The 14,724-nt window shown below is 43.6% G+C and overlaps 1 non-coding gene across 1 annotated transcript; it reads left to right on the top strand.

The window, feature by feature from the left end:
* The first annotated feature begins 14,337 nt into the window (after positions 1–14,337).
* On the top strand, positions 14,338–14,467 carry LOC115032469 (small nucleolar RNA SNORA17). Its single transcript, XR_003838143.1, has one exon. It is a non-coding gene; the product is annotated as a small nucleolar RNA SNORA17 (small nucleolar RNA).
* Positions 14,468–14,724: the final 257 nt, after the last annotated feature.

The raw sequence follows: 14,724 nt of genomic DNA, 5'->3' as shown, positions 1-14,724 counted from the left end.
TCAAAAAAAGTGCCAAAGGCAGGCCATGCAATGATGGCTGAAACGATGCCCCCCGTGGACAAGTGGATTGGCTTGTAAAACAGACTTGCTGGGCACGTAGGGCAAGAGCTGCATCTTGCCGTGGTCCTAATCAATAAGCCAGGCTGGGTAAGCTGAGGAGAAACTGCTGCTCACCTGATGGTAACACTGGCCCATGACACTGGGCACCAGGGCTTTATAAATCATCTTGACATCCATCCAAGCCCTAGAAAACCCAAAGTGAGGTGTCGAATCTCAGGTCTTGGAAGGATGTGACAAGTGCTCAGATAAACGGAGCAGAGGAAAAAAAAATAGGAATGAGGCAGAAGTGAGATGTTCCCTTCCCATATGAAGCAAGCAATGAAACTGTACTGCAGGGGTGCAAATTTGGACACTGGGAAGGAAGGCATCGGAACAGTTAAGCAAATCAGCCTAGGCAACTTGGAATGGAAATATGATTACAGTACGGAGCTCTCCCAAGGAAAACAGGAAACACGCTGGAAAGCACAAAGCCTTTCTCAAGCAGACAATCCCACATGGAAGTGGAAACTTGAAAGGAGATTCAGTGCTACAAACACTCTGTAACCACATAACAGATGCCTGATGCAGAGCAGGACTCTGTGAATATGTCTTTGAAATTATCAGCGGCAGCAGCTGAATAGGACCGGCGCTGTGATGGCTCCTACTCTGTAAAGAGAGAGGCTTTTACAAGAGAGCTCGGAGACCACAGACTTCATGATTTCAGCAGCAGGGGAAAAGCGTTTTGAAGCTCTAAACCACAGCTTGAACGTAAGAATCTCTAAGGAAGTTATGTTTAATTACAAAGAAATCACTTTTTTTTTTCCAGTGCAGGGAAACCATCCTGCAAACCTGTGAGGTTAAACTGCAAAGGAAAATGTTAACGGATGGAGCAGCCAAACAATTTAAACACCTTTCTAGAAAGCGTTTGACACTGTTCTTCATAAAAACCCTTAATTGGCAAAAATATTTTCTGGCATTTACAAGGCAAGCTATTTTAACTACAATGAGAAAAAGAATCCCACAAACCAGTTTTGAGATAGGCTATCAAGTTACCGTCAATATTCGGGATGGGACAGGAAGAACATTGAGGCTCACTTGAAATACGTTGCACAGCTCTGATAAAAGATATTAACACGGAGAGGGCGGGGCCAGGAGCAGTCACGTGATACAAAGACTGGAGACTTAACTTTGCCTTAGCATGTATCTTGCAAAATCAGCAACTGTGCTTAACTTGGTCAGCAAAGAAGGGAGTTTATGAGAGGATATCATTGAGACTTTAAGAAAAATTCTAAGGGGATTACAGATGATAAGGAAGGAAGGCAGCTTGGCTTTGAATGTAAGATCCGGGCCCACATACTCTGTAAACAACAAGCAAAACAGTAAGAAGACTTCCTGTGTGTTGAGGGAGGGTTTGGAGCTCTTGAGGTGGGAAAGGGGGTCTTGAGTAATTCTGGCTGAGAAAGTGGGACGGTGAGTAAATGGCCAACTCTGTGCAGAGGAGAAACCGAGACGGTCCATTTCATAGCATCTTGAGCATGCATTCAAGAACTGTCACTCCCCAGACTGGCGAGAGACACCGTTTATGAATAGGTAGCTGCTTTCTTGGCTCCATTTCAGAGAAGTTGTTTAACCATGTTCTAGGATGCAGGAAGTGGCTTATTTCACTGACAGAGCATCTGAATCACAGACATTAGGCTTCTTAACACTCTCTTTGTCTTCTGTTTCAAATCCAAACCTCCCTCTAAGGTTTGGTCCAAATCCCATCTCTCTTCTCTGCAAAGTCTTTCCTGGTCCCTCATGTGGTGTGAGATCTTCCAGCACATACTGCCTCTCACATTCATTGGCATTTATTTTTTAACTGTCAAGAAAGGTCTCCAACTAGAGGGTAAGCAATTTCAGGGCAGGGGCAATGTCTTGCATGCTTTCCTTGATTCCTTGTACCGCATATTTTGGTAAGAGACTCGGAATAAGTTGGGTGTTAGTTAGTGAAGTGCATGTAGGTATCTTCTAATGGACTCCATATATCTCATTTTATTAGGGGTTGACATTCAGAGTAAGTCAGGCAATGGGCTATGCTGTAATGCCATTAGTTATCTTTTATTTTGTGTCTAAAATTAATATAACAAACGTTATCCTAAAAGCTAAGAAAATTAGCGAGAGGAAGTGTGAGGCATAGTGTCTTGAGGGGTGAAACAGGAAGAAATTAAGGCTAAAGAACTAGGGCCTATTCTAACTAAGACTTGAAAATACTGAAAGTTTTCTTTAAAAGACAAAAGACGGTAAAAGGCTAATGTATGGTAACGTACATTACACACACATGCTTTTGTTCATGAGTATGAGTAGGTCATAGGATTCTCTGGAACTGGAGTTAGGGATGGTTGTGAACTGCCATGTGGGTACTGGGTTCCCAAGCCCAGTCCTCTGCAAGAGCAGCAAGTGTTCTTAACCTCAAGTCATTTCTCCAGCCCCTGCATACATGTTTGTAAATTGTTGTTGTTGTTGTTGTTGTTAAGTTTCTTCAGGGGCAGGTACCTGGTAATAAGCATGGAGTTTCTGGAGAGCATGAGGGAATTGAGTGACAGGCACAGTAAAGAAAGGGATAATGTTTACGAGCACCGTATGATATGTGAAAAGGAGGAGCTACTACACATGACTTCCAACTTGCCCCTCCTTCTATTATTATATTTTATAATATTTTTATATTATATAAAAATAGATATTTGTGTGTATACCAGCCAAGTTAAAAACAACAACAACAACAGCACAGCAATCCAATTATTTCATCCACGGAAATTTACTATAAAGAAACATTAACTAGATAATGAAGTTTTTTTTTAAATAAAAGGAAAAGTGGAATACTGAAGTATCAAGAAGTAATGGCTGCAGAACACAGTGACTGCCTCAGGCAAGGGACAACGATTGGGATGTGTAGACTGCAGTCGCTTAGAAGACTGTCCACATAGTTCTGGGGCATTCTGATCTCAGGGAAGTCTGTGCCTTGGTGGGAGGGGTTCTGTAAACACTACAATCTGGAATAAGCTGCTTGCTGTGCAGGAACAGGAAGCAGTTCGTTCTCCCCTACTGCTGTCACCCCCACCATCTCCCATTGGCACCCCTCCATGGAGACAAATGCCTGTGTTGCCCTCTCAGCCCAGGGATATAAATATGGCGTATTGGTTAAGCATGCAGTTAAGCTGTGCTGTAAACTCCACCAGTGCTATAGAGGATAGAGACAATTCAAGCCAGGTCCAGCAGTGCAAGCCAGTAATCTCAGTCACCAGGTAAACTGAGGCAGGAGAATCTCAAGTTTAAGGCCTGTCTGGACTACATAGTGAGTTTGAAGTTATAGTTCGGGCAACTCAGTGAGTCTGTATCTCACAATAAAAACCTAGGCATGGTGGAGATAACTCAGTAAAATGCTCATCTTGTAAAACCAAGGTCTGAGTTCTTTCCCCAGGATCTCCCCCACCCAAAAAAAAGCTAGGTGTGGTGGCCTACTTGCATCCCAGCACTGAGAAGGGGCCTGGGGCTTGCTAACCAGCCAGCCTAGACTACTTCAAGATTGGTGAGAGACCTTGTCTGAAAGAAAGAAAGGAAGGAAGGAAAGAAGGAAGGAAGGAAGGAAGGAAGGAAGGAAGGAAGGAAGGAAGGAAGGAAGGAAGGAAAACAGACAGACAGGTGGTGCCTAAGGACAGACACCCACGTTGCTTCCTAGTCTCCACATGTATGTAAATGCACTTGTATATGTACCTTCCACACACAGAACACAAATTTATTTTTTTTAATTTTTAATATTTTTATTACATATTTTCCTCAATTACATTTCCAATGCTATCCCAAAAGTCCCCCATAGCGCCCCCCACTTCCCTACCCACCCATTCCCATTCTTTTGGCCCTGGCATTCCCCTATATTGGGGCATATAAAGTTTGCAAGTCCAATGGGCCTCTCTTTCCATTGATGGCCGACTAGGCCATCTTTCGATACATATGCAGCTAGAGACAAGAGCTCCGGGGTACTGGTTATTTCATCATGTTGTTCCAACAATAGGGTTGCAGATCCCTTTAGCTCCTTGGGTACTTTCTCTAGCTTCTCCATTGGGAGCCCTGTGATACATCCAATAGCTGACTGTGAGCATCCACTCCTGTGTTTGCTAGGCCCCTGCATAGTCTCATAAGAGACAGCTATATTTGGGTCCTTTCAGCAAAATCTTGCTAGTGTATGCAATGGTGTCCGCGTTTAGAAGCTGATTATGGGATGGATCCCTGGATACGGCAGTCTCTAGATGGTCCATCCTTTCATCACAGCTCCAAACTTTGTCTCTGTAACGCCTTCCCTGGGTGTTTTGTTCCCAATTCTAAGAAGGGGCACAGTGTCCACATTTTGGTCTTCATTCTTCTTGAGTTTCATGCGTTTAGCAAATTGTATCTTATATCTTGGGTATCCAAAGTTTTGGGCTAATATCCACTTATCAGTGAATACATATTGTGTGAGTTCCTTTGTGATTGTGTTACCTCACTCAAGATGATGCCCTCCAGGTCCATCCATTTGGCTAGGAATTTCATAAATTCATTCTTTTTAATAGCTGAGTAGTACTCCATTGTGTAAATGTACCATAATTTCTGTATCCATTCCTCTGTTGAGGGACATCTGGGTTCTTTCCAGCTTCTGGCTATTATAAATAGGGCTGCTATGAACATAGTGGAGCATGTGTCCTTCTTACCGGTTGGGACATCTTCTGGATATATGCCCAGGAGAGGTATTGCTGGATCCTCCGGTAGTACTATGTCCAATTTTCTGAGGAACCGCCAGACTGATTTCCAGAGTGGTTGTACAAGCTTGCAATCCCACCAACAATGGAGGAGTGTTCCTCTTTCTCCACATCCTCGCCAGCATCTGCTGTCACCTGAATTTTTGATCTTAGCCATTCTGACTGGTGTGAGGTGGAATCTCAGGGTTGTTTTGATTTGCATTTCCCTGATGATTAAGGATGTTGAACATTTTTTCAGGTGCTTCTCTGCCATTCGGTATTCCTCAGGTGAGAAGTCTTTGTTCAGTTCTGAGCCCCATTTTTTAATGGGGTTATTTGACTTTCTGGAGTCCACCTTCTTGAGTTCTTTATATATATTGGATATTAGTCCCTTATCTGATTTAGGATAGGTAAAGATCCTTTCCCACTCTGTTGGTGGTTTTTTTGTCTTATTGATGGTGTCTTTTGCCTTGCAGAAGCTTTGCAGTTTCATGAGGTCCCACTTGTCAATTCTCGATCTTACAGCACAAGCCATTGCTCAGAACACACATTTAAATTTCTTTTTTATTAGATATTTTCTTTATTTACATTTCAAATCTTATCCCCTTTTATAGTTTCCCCTCCAAAAATCCCCTATTCCCTCCCTCCTCCCCCTTCTCCCCAACCCATCCACTCCCATTTGTGATCCTGGCATTCCCCTATACTGGGGCATACAGCCTTCACAGAACCAAGGGCCTCTCCTCCCATTGATGACCGACTAGGCGATTCTCTGCTACACATGCAGCTAGAGCCATGAGTCCCACCATGTGCTTTCTTTGACTGGTGGTTTAGTCCCAGGGAGCTCTAGGGGTACTGGTTAGTTCATATTGATGTTCCTCCTATGGGGCTGCAAACCCCTTCAGCTCCTTGGGTCCTTTCTCTAGCTCCTTCATTGGGGACCCTGTGCTCAGTCCAATGGTTGGCTGAGAGCATCCACCTTTGTATTTGTCAGGCACTGGCAGAGCCTCTCAGGAGACAGCTTTATAAGGCTCCTATCAGCAAGCTCTTGTAGGCATCCACAATAGTGTCTGGGTCTGGTGGTTGTTTAGGGGATGGATCCCCAGGTGGGGCAGTCTCTGGATGGCCTTTCCTTCAGTCTCTGCTCTGAACTTTGTAACTCCGTCCATGGGTGTTTTGTTACCCCTTCTAAGATGGGCTAGAGATGTAGCTTAATGGTAAAGTACTTGTCGAGCTTGCACTGGGCATTGGCACCAATCCTCATCACCACAGACGTAAGTTAAGTAAGTTCTAAACAATAGAAGAGGAGGGGAAAATGTTTATTAGTTTCACAGTCATGGCAGTCAGAAATAGCATCAAAGCAGTTGGACCGAAACCCATCGCTTCTGTGTGTCTAGGTTTGTTTATGATGAAGAGCCAGATGTGTTAATTTCCTACTACCTTACAAACTGGCCACTCACATAAAAATCATAAATAACTATAAATAAGCACTCAGCATGTCCCAGGAACCAAAGTCTTTGTGTGTGAATCAACCCCTTCAGAAACCTGTGAGGAACAAACCCACTGAGAAATTCACCAGCATCACAGAAGAGTCAAGGCAGGCGAGGAGTGAGCCCCACCATCTAATGGCAATACCAAGCCTTGCGGCTCACACACTAGCTTGGGGCTCAAATACAAGGCATCGTTCTACATTCTTAAAATACAGAAGAAAGTAAGATGGGAACGGTTGCCCCTGACTCCAGGAAAGAGCACACAAGTCGTGGCTCATGCACTAGAGATAAGGACTCTCCTATATGGTCCTGTGCCCCGACTACACAAAATTAATAATAAAAAAAAATTATGTGATGTTCTGTAAAATGCCAACTCAGAGTAGGCTTTTAGTCTTCGCCTTTATGTCCCTTTTAAACATGAGACAGGCACTGGAGAGAAGGGAGTCAACCGGCTCTTTATTTCAGATTTTCTTATTTAGAAAAATCTGCTGCTTCTTGTTTGTGGCAGGCAGCTCTCTGGCCATATCCACATTCTATTATAACATAACCCTCTTATTGCATTTGGAAGAAGATAACATTTTTTTTTAGTCTGCTTTCTTTCTTTCTTTTTATTATATTTCTTGTTTGAAATGTTCAGTCTAGAAGAAGCCTTTGAGATGAGCCAATATTGTCATAGTAGAAGCTCAGGTATGTGCCTGAGGCCACCCACCTGGTGAGACTAGAGCAGCCACCTGAACTGGTATGAGCTTCACCTAAAGTGACAGGATTGGCACTTCTACAGCAAATCTTGTAAAAATCCTTTGGTGTTTTTTTCTCCCCCCAAATGAAAACCCTGCTGTCAGTTCAAACCAGGTGACTTTTGACAAGCTGGGGATTTGGGACATTGATAGGCTTGAGCCCTTGAGTTGTGTGAGCTGACATCATTGAATCCCTGACACAGGTCAGCCGGACAGCTTGCAGACATGGTTTGAAGTTCACTGTAGTGGGCCATCTCTGGAACCCAAACGCTAGGGGCCAGGGCATGTGGGATGAGAAGGACTGACCTGAGCCACAGGGAATGGAATAATTTTATATAAGAAGAATAGTTCATTTTATTAAAAATGTCCCTATGAATAAAAAGAATTATGCACCTGGACAAAGCCTCTCTGCCCAGGTTTCTGCATTTGACAAATGGGAGCAGTGAGAGCCACCTCATTGGCTTCATCGTGAAATGAACACTTTGTGTTTGCTTTCCTGTTAGTTTCCCAGGTGTGCTGCAACAAAGAACTATAAATTAGTGTCTCAAAACAGCTGGATCATTTTCCTTCATCTTTCCCGAGTCTAGGGTTCCAAAAATCAATATATGATCAATCTATGTTCCCCCTGAGTCTTCCCTTCCCTCTTCCAGCTTCTGATGGTCCCAGACCTCCTTAGCTCACAACTGTGATGGCCACTGACTGCCCCCATTTTCATCCTCTCTCCATGTCCTCTTCTCGTCTCAAAAGGACCAGACAATGGAATCAGGACTCACCCTAATCCAGAATGTTCTTCTGGATACATGTGTAAAGCTCTGGAAAAGATCGGAGTCTCTGTTTCCCTATGAATGCAGATTTGATGAGCACTACCGATACTCAATGGCTGGTCTAAAGGGCACATGACGGGGACAGCGTCAGCCTTCAAGAAATAAGAGAGCATCTTCCTGCTTTTGTTATTTTTGCCACTGCAGATGCTGTTGGTGTCCTTTTAGGGAATACGGGACGTAGTAGAGGTTCAAATGAAAATGTCCTCTGTAATAATTGCAGGTATGAATACTCAAGTCCCCAGTTGGTGAAAGTGTTTGGAGAGATGTGGTTTTGCTTCAGGAAGTATGTCACTGGGGGGTGGACTTTGAAAGCAAGAGCCTCCTGCAGTTTCTGGTTTCTCTCCCTTCGTGCTTATGGCTGCAGTTTGGTCTTCAAACTCTTGCTGTGCCTGCTGCTTGTTACCATGGCTCTACTTTGCCAACAGGAACTCTTGTTTTGTTTTGTTTTGTTTTGTTTTGTTTTGGTTTGGTTTGGTTTGGTTTGGTTTGGTTTGGTTTGGTTTGGTTTGGTTTGGTTTTGTTTTTTTCGAGACAGGGTTTCTCTGTGTAGCCCTGGCTATCCTGGAACTCACTTTGTAGACCAGGCTGGCCTCGAATTCAGAAATTTGCCTGCCTCTGCCTCCCAAGTGCTGGGATAAAAGGTGTGCACCACCACGCCAGTTCAACAGGAACTCTTATCTCTCTGGAACTGTGAGCCAAATAAAGTTCTTTCCCTTAAGTTGCTTGGACTATGGTACTTTAGCACAGCAGAAGAAAACAGGTTTACTTAGGGGTGGAAAAGCAAGGCTGGGGAGCAGTGGGGATAGAGGCAGTTGGAAGATCCAGCTGGGAAGATGGTTCAGCGACCAAGAATGAGAAAGTGTTAGGTAACATTCCTCCAGTGGACTTGTTTGGTTCCTGTAGTCTCCATGACAACACTCAGGGATAAAGTATCAGGAAAATGGACAATGTACCTGGCCCCAGGCTGGGTCTGCCCAATTAGTGAGGCTTCCCTTACTTGGGAGAAAGGAAACAAGAAGATGGGGGTGGGGGGTTAAGAACACTTTCCCCCCTCCTATTAAACACATTTCAGAATATTTCTTAAGGGAGGAAGAAGAGGAGACTAGATTCTAGAAGTGACGCTTCGAGGGAACGCAGGGCTTCTTGCCGAAAAGGAAGTAATTGTCGGGGATCCCTGAGTCCTGGCAATAAATCAAGCGGAACAAAGATGTGAAAGCAGCTGGAAGAGCTGGTGCCTCTTCCTTCCCTAGGCCGGGGATGGCAGGCGTCCTAGACACTGAAGCTTTTGTTAGTAATGTGATCTGAATACGCCAAAATCTCACCCTGAGGTTAAAGTGTACTCTGCCAGGCGTCGCGGCAAACAGTTTCATACAGATATGGCACACACCTTTAGAAAAGATGGAAGGATAAGAGTAAAGTCACAACTATTGAGTACAAAAAAGAAAAAAAAATCATTTGATCTTCCTTTTTCTAGAGACTGTTCTGGTAGCCTTGTCACTGGATGCTCTTGGTACTGGGTTTAAATTATGGACCAGTTGACAGCGTGGTGAAGTCTGTAGATTTCTCATCATTAAAAAAAAATGCTTTAAAGTAAATACACTTAAAACTAAATAAAACCATCTATAGCAATTCAAAGCAAGCCAGTGGTATCAAAAGGTAGGTATTAAAATGTCAAAACAAAACCAACAGATTTGTGATATGGTTCTATGTGTACTTCTTTATTAATGTGCTAAATAACAAGAGCTAGCAGCAGGTTCCACAGTTACTGCAGTTTTAAAGCGATGAAGAGTGTGAGCAGGGTTTCTAGCTGTCCCGAGTGGGAGCTGCAAATTATCTTTGACTTGTGTTCATAATTGAATCAAAACTCTCGATTTCAGCTGGAGGTGGATAAAAACCAACACGGGGTTTGCCCCCATTCCAGTTCTCGGAATTCTATCTGCCGAGATTTGTGCCCCGCCCCAATTTAAAGACTACACCATGTAAACTTCACAGGCACCCAGTTTTTGGTGGGGTTCTGCCAGACAGAGGAGTACCGACCATTATGTTAGCAAAGGCTGCCGCCTGCTGGCCAAAAGATTCAGACTGTTCACTTAATTGGCTGTGTTAGAAAACAATGCGGCAAGCTATTAATTCACTGACTCTCGCATCTAGAAATGGAGCAGGAGGCTACTTGTCAACCCAGCCCCACGGCATCCAATCAGTGCAGATTTAAAAGCCCCCTTTGGCTTAGCGGGCAAGTGCTGATGACTGGTACTGTTGGTCATTAGCAAAGTGGGACAAGACGCCAGCATGGCAGGCTGTTTCTAAGGAGATTGCTCTGCTCAATTCTGATCTGTGAAAGTACAGGTCGCTTAAAGGTTAGATTTCCCAGTGGGCTTGTCTGACCAAGGTGTTTAGGATCTACTTTCAGTGCTAAGGGCATGGAGCTATATGGAGAGGAAGGAAAAGGAATTCAGAGCTACCCGTGTGCCAGAAACCAGCTAAGTACTTTCATGAATGCTGCTGCATTTAATTTCTAAGAGAATCCTGTGTGTTGCTGTTATGATGAGGACTGAGAACAGTAACCAAGGCTTAGAAAGGAAAGTTGGCACCATCACTCGGAACGCATGCACCGGTTGGGAGCTCGCTTGCTTCCCAGTCTCTGCACTAGTGGGTAGGTAGGCAAAGAGTCTCACAGCAGTGCCTACTCCTGTTCATCCAGTGTTCTGCAGCCTAGATTTTACCAATGGCACAAACCCAGACAAGTTTGTAAATCATTCCATGCCCCCATTTCCCTGTCTGTAAAATGAAGATAATGACAACCCCTCTTTAAAGTGGAAGTCTTGTTGGAAATATTGAGTGTGAGTCCCTAGGGCACTGTAGGCAATAGATAAATGACAACTACTATTAGTATAAGACAATTTTGCTTCATAGTGTTGGGGAAAGTATAATCTCTTTGTCACACAAAGGAACACACGAAGAGTAATTCAGCAAAGTAATTTCTTTTTTCTTCTTTCTTTCTTTTACATGGAACACAGCTAACCAACACATTCAGCCAGAATGGCTTCTGTCTTTTATCCCTGACATAGGTGGTGACTGTGTCTCATCACATCGGTGGGCCCCAATTTCACTGAAGGGACTCTAGCCAGCTCTAGAATGTAGGGCATGGCTCTGGCAGGCCTTACCCTTCTACCCCATTCCCTCTGCCTTGCTAAAAAAAAAAAATAAAAATAAATGACATTCCTAAAGCTAGCCACCAAGGTTCGTTTTCTTGGCCACTTACTTCTGAGGCCGACTACCAAGGTCCAGCTATCAGAGTATTATAGCTCAGCAATCAGAGCCCTCTTTGGCTCACCTAATTAACATGTCCAATTAAAATTAACCTCCTAACTTGGGGTTCCCTCTTTACCTTTATAATCTGCCATTTGTCTCCTCTTTAGCTAGAGGCAGACTTTTGTTCCCCTTGGGCAAATGCCCCTCCCCTCTTGTTCCTTTCTCCTTTCTCCCTTGTCCCCTTCCCCTTCTTCCTCTACCTCCTGTCTTTGTCCCTTACCCCTGCATTTCTCATAACCAACAGAATTGTCTGATGTATGGATAATCCCTAGTCAGGAAGATTAAGTATGTTTTGGGGGGGTGGTCTCAAGACAACATCTAATAAAGCAGTTTGTACACCTGCCCTTTACCCTTTCCTTCCTTGCCTCTGTTCTTTCCCCTGACTATGGAGTTCTGTCTGCGAGTTTGTACCGTGAGAACAGGGATCTGACCCTAAGAAAGGCAGCCATGACTAGAGGGATACAGGGTCCCTGCAGACTTTGTGATTTGATACACCAGACCAATGCATCTCCACTTTGGGCTTGCCCTTGTACCAGAGACTGACATCTGTTACTTAAGCCACCATCTTGTGTGTGCCTGTGGTGGTAGTGGTGTTTTGAAATCAGGCCTTGCTGTGTAGTCCTGACTGGCCTCCAATTCCTTATGTAACTCAGTCTGACCTTGAGGTCATAATAATCCTCTTGCCTCAGCCTCCCACAGGCTGCGATTCCAGGAAATGAGCTACCTATTCCAGATGTACTTGCCAGTCTTAAAAACTCCAGTTTCATGCAGCCACAACTAACACCAATTATTTCTACATTCTGCCCATATCGTGAGATTAAGTGACCAATAAATAATTTATAGTCAGATTAACATGATGTAATGTGTTATATGAACACTTTTGGTATCATTTGGCACTCCGTTAGTGTAAAGGTGTTTTATTTACCTGAGCAGATCTCAACAGACAGGACTGGGACTCAAGTTGTCTTTGGCCTTTTCTTCAAAGCTTCGGAGTCCTGTAGTGCCCACAAGTTACCTGCTGGCATTACCTCCCAGATCTGGAAATAGCTCCTTTTGTTCCTGAGCCTCTTGCTACCTCCAGTCCAGCAGTAGCTTCCCAGGAATGTGATAAATTGTTCTTCCTTGATCCTCATAGTTGATGGGGCTGTGCCCTAGTCACTGAACTTTATCACTGTCCAGGTCAACACCTAAGTGCTCATGTGAGACATTTTGGAGCTGTGTGTTTTGCTTACTGTGGTGCCATGAGCTAACCGTCACTAGCCTGTGTCTGCTACCTACTCCTATACATGGGTCCAGGTGTGTCTTCCCAAACATACACTCCAGAGCCCCAAATAAGCACTCACTTTTGTTTCGCTCCATTGGTTTAAAGTTGTTACTGTTGTATGTGAACTGACACACTTTGCAATACAAAAATAGCCTTCAGGCAGGAGGAGTGATTGGAGAGACAGAATGCTACATCCTTTCAGCCACCTCAGAAATGTGGGGAGAGCCTCCTCTTCTCTGCCTTGTGTCAGCTTTGTAACATGAAGTTAACTTTTGCCAAACCTTTTTAGTGAAATGACTTATTTTACATATTTTTGCCACAAAAGTATGTCAGTAAGCAAAGCAAGCCTCCATTCCTCAGTGACTCCAGACAGAGCCTACAAGCTTAGTGTCAAGGCTGACATTTAGATTCCACACACAGCTAGCTCCACCATGTGGTAAGTTGGAATGAATGACATTAGCTATCACAAAAGCAAGGTCACATATCTAATACTCCTTGAGAAGGGATTGGACTTAATTTAAAACAAACAAAACAAAACAAAACAAAAACCCACATCCAGTTTGCTAGGACATCAAAGGAGGAGTAAAAGGGAAGTTATTCCCATGGTATGATCTAGGAAGCTCAAGAGAACTCAACTAATATCTACTAAGTTCTCCCAGGTAGGGCTTAGGGACACAGCTGTTACAAGTTCCTGCTCCAGTTAGATGGACAATGGCATGATAAAGCCAGGCTCAGAGGATAGGGAACGATGGGCGAGGGGAGGGGTTATTCTAAATAAAGTTAACAGAAACATCGCCAGGCAGCCCACATTTTACTCTCCATGTGAGCATGTTCTTACAGTCTTGAAAGACTGCAAAGCATCAAGATGTGTACATCTTGGTTTTGAAATGTTATCACACTGGACAGAATCCAGAGCTCCTTAGAGAAGTCACCTATCCCATGTCTGTGAAAGAAGGAAACAAACATCCTGGGATGTGTTTTTACGCCAGAAAACACAGTACCACTCAAAAAACAATGTTGGGTCATAGCAATCTTTAATGTGTCTACAAACCAGAACCCAGAGGCTCCCACTTGGAAAACTGGGGAACATGTAAAGCATCATCACGAACAATGACTATAATTGATACTATGCTTATTTAAAACATTTAAAAGTTTATAGTGATAATTAAGTATCAAGAAATAGGTCCCTACTTTATAAAAAAAAGATAGTAGAAAATAGTATAGAATTAATGAATAATTATTTTGCAAATGATAACTGAACTAATTAGTATAGAATTAATGAATAATTATTTTGCAAATGATAACTGAACTCTGAAATCTTGTATATTGATGTCTGGCTGCTGAGACAACAAACTATCCCAGTGTGGTTGTTTACCACTATATAACCCAATCTTTTGGCAGTTCTGGAGGCCAGAAGTCCAAACCAGGTTAGCACGCTGCTTCCTTCAGGAACCTCCAAGGAATATGCTCTTCTAGCTTTGCAATGATGTTCACATCCCTTGACTCTCAATAACCCGTGTCTTTCACTTGTGCCTGAGTTATCTGACCTCCTTCCATTCTGACCTTTCCACCTCTTATAAAAATACCACTGATAACACTGAAAGCCACAGACGTGAACCAGGATAACACAAGACCAGTGATGTAATCACACCCAGGACAGGAGTCATCACAGTCAGAAGTACCAGGGATTGGGTACAGATGGCATTATACCCCCACCACAGCTTTGTGAATGGTTGCTTGTGAGTAGAGTACCTACAAGATATCAAACTATTATTTACAGACTGATGGTTAATTGCAACGGAGAAAATTGGCTTTCATAATTAAGGATTCTCATTATTACTACCCTAAACAATGGAATGATGAGGAATTACGTAGCACTTATTTTGATCTAGTATATGATGCACAAATAACTTATAAGATATTCTTCCTAACCCGAGAGGCATTGTAGATATGGCTGGTGTGTCACATGTGCATCAGTAGGTGGCAGAGAAGAGAGGCTATGTCTATGCTTAGTGTTCTGATCCATGAACATCTGAATGAATAGTATCCTAAAAGTCCCTGAAAAAATTCAAGCCTGAGACAACCACCAGACTGGTGCCATTGGAGCTTGCTTGAGCTGATTGCTGGTCGGGTGCCTTGTAGGCATGGGGGTGGGGAAGACCATGCCTGAGATGAGCCTTGCCTGGGGCCATAATGCACAAGCAGGGCATAGCACTCCTGAGATGACTCCAGACACTCAGAGACCCCAGGAGCCACTAAGAGGAGCAAGTCAATGGTGGAGAAATGGAAGAGAAAGAGAAACAGACGGGTGTG

This window comes from Mus caroli, unplaced genomic scaffold (genome assembly GCF_978045245.1).
Source record: "Mus caroli unplaced genomic scaffold, Mus_caroli_1 scaffold_1, whole genome shotgun sequence".
Classification (NCBI taxonomy): Eukaryota; Metazoa; Chordata; class Mammalia; order Rodentia; family Muridae; genus Mus; species Mus caroli.
This window is presented reverse-complemented; position numbering and strand designations above follow the sequence as displayed.